Here is a 6,000-nt window from a genome sequence, read left to right on the forward strand (position 1 = left end):
CAGGAAATTTCCGTGTTCACAAATTGGCACGCCCAGTGGGACAATCTCTGCCTCTCATCTCTTTCTCCGTTCAAGAAATTCAAGCGCGCTTCCAAAATTAATGGCATCAAGGAAGGCTCAAACTGTTCCCGCAACCGGCGCAAAGAACAAAAGCGTCATCGTCGCAACTGGTGTCACTTTGGGCATCACGACTCGAAGCATGGCAAGAGCTACTTCTGCCGCCTCTTTCACCTCTGCATCAACTCTGCCAAGGGAACAAAAGCACCCAAGGCACGAGCCTTTGATCACCTTAGCCTCACTAAGGGCACCAAGGGGGGAAAGCCCAAGGAAATACTCTGAATCCATGCTCTCCGATGCCGATTCAAGCGACAGTTCAGCCATGCAAGTCATGACCATTGGAGCAACTTCAATCGATGAGCAGCTGGCTCAAATGAATGAAGCAATCGCAAGGCTAACCCGAACTGTGGAAGAAAAAGACTTGCAAATTGCAGCACTAGTCAACCGATTGGAGGCACAAGACGGCGATAAACCCGACCCAGAGGATGATCCACTAAAGGGAGGAGCTGGCGGAGACGAAGAACCCCCGGTGAAGAAAATCGATGGGAAGCCGGAGCCAGACCAAGCAGCGGCACTCATGGGATCTCTTTCTATCCAGCAGCTGCAGGAGATGATCACCAACACCATCAAGGCACAGTACGAAGGGAGCTCACATACCTCCTTGTTCTACTCGAAGCCCTATTCCAAGAAGATTGATGCCCTAAAGATGCCAAGGGGTTATCAACCACCAAAGTTCATGCAATTTGATGGAAAGGGAAACCCGAAACAGCACGTTGCCCACTTCGTTGAAACTTGCAACAACGCAGGAACCGAAAGGGACTACCTCGCCAAGCAGTTTGTGCGCTCGCTGAAAGGAAATGCCTTTGAGTGGTACACGGACCTAGAGCCTGAGTCCATCAACAGTTGGGAGCAATTAGAGCGGGAATTCCTCAACCGTTTCTACAGCACCCGCCGCACTGTGAGCATGCTAGAGCTAACGAGCACAAAGCAGTGGAAGGACGAGCCAGTCATTGACTACATCAACAGGTGGCGCACTCTAAACCTTGACTGTAAAGACAGGCTCTCGGAAACCTCTTCAATCGAGATGTGCATCCAAGGCATGCAATGGGGTTTGCAATACATCCTTCAAGGCATTAAACCACGGACCTTCGAGGAGTTGGCCACCCGTGCCCATGACATGGAGTTAAGCATCGCCCATCATGGGAAGAAAGAACCGATCGCCGACTACAAGAACGACAAAGTTCTTGGGACAAAGGTGGAAAAGGCCGCATGGAAACCCACCAAGGAAGCGATGACGGTCAACACAGCTCCCGTCAAAATCTCCACACGAGGCAAGGCGATTCAAGCCGAAGGCTTTCGTGATCAAGAGATGCGTAGACGCACTTTGAAGGAGCTTGAGGAGAAAACTTATCCATTCCCCGACTCTGATGTGGTTGCCATGTTAGAAGACTTGCTGGAAAAGAAGGTGATCGGCTTGCCTGAGGGCAGACGGCCAGAAGAGATGAATCGCACCGACAGTCCAAGATACTGTAAATTCCACCGCTTCATCAGTCATCCGACAGAAAAGTGCTTCGTGCTGAAAGATCTCATCATGAAGCTGGCTCAGAAAGGAATCATCGAGCTAGATCTTGACGATGTGGTGAAGTCAAACTATACCACTTTCACTTTTGGCTCTTCCGACTCAAAGTTTTCACCTCAACCGCTGGGGGCATCCTCCAAGACAAGCAAAGTTGAAGGATGGACTCAAGTCACTCCTAAGAAATTGCACAAGAAGCATACATCTCCTCCACATGTTCGCCAATCGGAAAGGGGGTAAAGCAGCTCTTGTCAACCTTCAAAGCAACATGAACGTGTTGAAGATGATGAAATTTCGACACATAGATCGTCCATCCCCATCACGATGCGTGATTTCTTTCCTGAAGACTTCTTCAATCACTCAGTCAAGGCTCCTTACTATGAAGATTGCGAGGAACGGCTTTCCCGGATCGCTTGACGAACCAACAAATGCTCCTTGTTCGCACGAGCCTAAACTGCACGAACCAAAGCTCATCGCCTGCACGAGCCTAAACTGCATGGCACAACGCTCCTTGCCTGCACGAGCTGAAACTGCAACACGGCACCAAATGCTCCTCGCCTGCACGAGCCAAAACTGCGTGGCACAAATGCTCCTGGTCTGCACGAGCATAAAAGGCAACACCAACGCTCCTTGCCTGCACGAGCTGAAACTGCAACACGGCACCAAATGCTCCTTGTCTGCACGAGTTGAAACTGCAAACGACACCAAATGCTCCTTGTTCGCACGAGCCTAAACTGCACGAACCAAAGCTCATCGCCTGCACGAGCCTAAACTGCATGGCACAACGCTCCTTGCCTGCACGAGCTGAAACTGCAACACGGCACCAAATGCTCCTCGCCTGCACGAGCCAAAACTGCGTGGCACAAATGCTCCTGGTCTGCACGAGCATAAAAGGCAACACCAACGCTCCTTGCCTGCACGAGCTGAAACTGCAACACGGCACCAAATGCTCCTTGTCTGCACGAGTTGAAACTGCAAACGACACCAAATGCTCCTTGTTCGCACGAGCCTAAACTGCACGAACCAAAGCTCATCGCCTGCACGAGCCTAAACTGCATGGCACAACGCTCCTTGCCTGCACGAGCTGAAACTGCAACACGGCACCAAATGCTCCTCGCCTGCACGAGCCAAAACTGCGTGGCACAAATGCTCCTGGTCTGCACGAGCATAAAAGGCAACACCAACGCTCCTTGCCTGCACGAGCTGAAACTGCAACACGGCACCAAATGCTCCTTGTCTGCACGAGTTGAAACTGCAAACGACACCAAATGCTCCTTGTTCGCACGAGCCTAAACTGCACGAACCAAAGCTCCTCGCCTGCACGAGCCTAAACTGCATGGCACAACGCTCCTTGCCTGCATGAGCTGAAACTGCAAACGGCACAAAAAAAAAAAAAAAAGGAAAATACCAAAAAAAAAATATATGTATGTATTCGAACTACGTTAAGACTTGATCTCTTCTTTGGAAGGGTACGTAGGCAGCTTGAATATTCAATTTCGAGTTCAGTCACATCAAAATAAAAATAAATGTTTTATTAATGAGATTCAATTTCATTACAAGAAAAAAAGAATACATAAGTGATTACTATGTATTTTAAAAAAAAAAAAAATAATAATAATAAATACATACATTAAAAAAAATGAAAGAAAAGAAAAAGAAACATATATATATATATATATATATTTGTATGTCTCGGCCCAGCTACAAATCAGGCTTCCTTCATTTCACAGGCTCAGGCTGACCACCAAGACTCCAGGTTCCGTTCAGGCCCAGGCCCATTTTCCAAAAGCTGCTCTCCAATCGTCTCCATTTCTCCTCGGCCCACAACGCGGCCCAGCAGCTCATGCTCTCTGTCCTCCTGACCCGAGCTTATTATGCGCGAATTCAAGGCCAAATATGGGCCCTTCAACTCCCTCAAACGCCACCGTATCTACCGAATCAAAATCCCCAATCCTTGCTCTCACTGGGAAATCCCCCGACCCAAGTCCTTATCCCCTCAAAGGGTCTCGCCGCGACGACGGTGGTGATGAGGCGGCGGGGTTATCAGGTGGGGCGGCGTGCAGGGAATTGGCGAGGGTAATTTCGAGATTTGGGGAGATGTACGGGAGGATTGAGATTTCGAAGAGGAAGCAGATGATGGAGCTGGAGAAGCAGAGAGTGGAGTTCGACAAGGAGCTCGAATTGCAGAGGTTGAATATGTTCATGGATGATCAGGTGGAGCTCGGGAAGAAGATGAAGCTTCCAAAGTACTCACATGCTCCAGAGAACTCGAGATTGGGACGCGCCGGCGCACCTTCAGCCTGGGCTTCTGCAGAAATTGGCCTGGGTACATGAAGCAGCTTTCTGAATTCATGGAAACCCAGAACGTGAAGAAGAAGACCCAAGTCCACCAGCTACAAATCCGGAGCCCAAATCCATGAAAATGAGCAGCCCAAAAGACCCTCATTTCCAAAGCTCTCCATCATAGCCTCCTCCTCCGATCGCAAGCGTTCCATTCTCGTCACCAGCAACTCACACCCCAACTCAAATGGACCCGGGCCAGGCCGAAATGTTCTGGTCACCAGAGACTCCCCGCGAGCCCATGGAGTTCCTCTCCCGCTCCTGGACCGTCTCAGCCTTCGAAGTCGCTCCAGCGAAAGTACCATTCGAGAGTCCGAGGCAGCGACTCACCATCTATGGCAACTGAGTCTCGCAGGCCGAGTTCTAAAGCCGCGACCTTTATCCTGGTCCTGGTCCTCTTAGCTACTCTGTACAGCTCGTGCCACGGAGACCAGTCTCAGATCCATCCGGGTCGCAAGCTGTCGGGCAGCCAAAGGAGGAACAACGGCGGCAATCAGAGTCAGATCCGGAATTGCAACGACATGTCGTCGGAATTGCAGTGCTCCCGCAACCCCATGTGCCGGTGGTGCCGCAGCGACGTCTTCAACGATATGTGCTTCCCTAAGCTCGAAGCTTTGCGGTTGCCGCTTCAGGACCTTATTCTCCTATGGGTGGAAACATGTGGCAGAACACTCCAAACTTCGCACCCCCCACTTTGCAGCTTCCAGGTAGCAGATTGAAATCTACTCTGAGTGCTAGAGATATGGATTTTGAGATCGAGATGCTTAGCCTAGAGAGAGATCGTCGAAGGCAGCAACGCTTGATTGACGAGATGTCTGGTTCCCCATCTAGCTGGAGCAAAGGCTTATCTCCTGCATCGCCCTTTTCTGCATCTGGGAATCGAACAAGGGAATTGAATTCCATCGGAGCAGTTCCCCAACAGCTTCATCCATGATGCCAACAAATGGTGATGAGCCTGACGTATCACGGGTTCAATCTCTTGTCAAGGATGGACCTCAAGCCTCGCAACAACGCGGGCAATTTGGGTTCGAGTACCACAAAGTGCAGAAGCAACAAGAAACAAACAAGAAAGGTCCAAGCTTTTTCTTCGGAACGTCCAGGCCCACTCCCTCTCCATTCTGGAGACCTCGTTTCCGCCCTCCGTCGGCGCTTTCTGCCGAGATCGGACTAGCTGCATCACTCCGATCTTCAATTTCCACGCCAAAACCGGATCGCCATTTCCCGCTGCGGGATGGAATCTAAACGGCGTTTGTGCAGTACTGTTGTGATTATTCGTTCCCAGCTGTGATGTTCTGCCCGTACCTCACTGTGAACCCCGCCACCAGGCTCGGATCAATCTCCGTCTTGATCCTCACATTCTTCGCCACGTCAGCTAGCGCGGAGGTGTAGCTGTCAACGGCAGAGGCGTTCATGCGGGAGACTGATATTGATCAGGATGCATGCAAGCACATGTGAGTTGGCGACCTTCATCATTGGATGGGCGAGACTTACCTACACGGATGCTTTGCGCACACTGGACAGGTTTCCTCAATTAAGGTAATACGCAATAAGCAAAATTGGTCAGTCAGAAGGATATGGCAGTAAAGGTAGTGGTGGAGCCTCTTCCTCTGCACCTCCGCCATGGTTGCCGCCTTTGAATGAGATTGACAAAAACAAAGTTTGTCAACACACACCCAAAGGCCTCCTCCGTCTCTTGCCTCGCAGCTGCCAAACAACTTCAAAGACCGCTGTCAAACGACTAGCCGGCCGAGAAGCGCTTCCTCAAACTTCAACTCTCCGTCCGTCTTCGTCCGCTCCCTGCAAATTCCTCTGCCCACCACCCAAATTTATACAAAAAGAAATACAATTTAATAAAAAAAAAAAAAAAAAAAAAAGGGATGGTGGTGCATCTGGCACCACGTGAAAAAGAGGAATGGTAGATCAAAGATGGGGTACAGCCCATGGCAGATCAAAAGTTTCTGGTGGTGCATGGGCACCATGTGCAGAAAGAAAAAAAAAATTGTTGTAAAAAATAATCAAATAATAAA

This window comes from Malus domestica, chromosome 15 (assembly GCF_042453785.1).
Source record: "Malus domestica chromosome 15, GDT2T_hap1".
Taxonomy (NCBI): domain Eukaryota; kingdom Viridiplantae; phylum Streptophyta; class Magnoliopsida; order Rosales; family Rosaceae; genus Malus; species Malus domestica.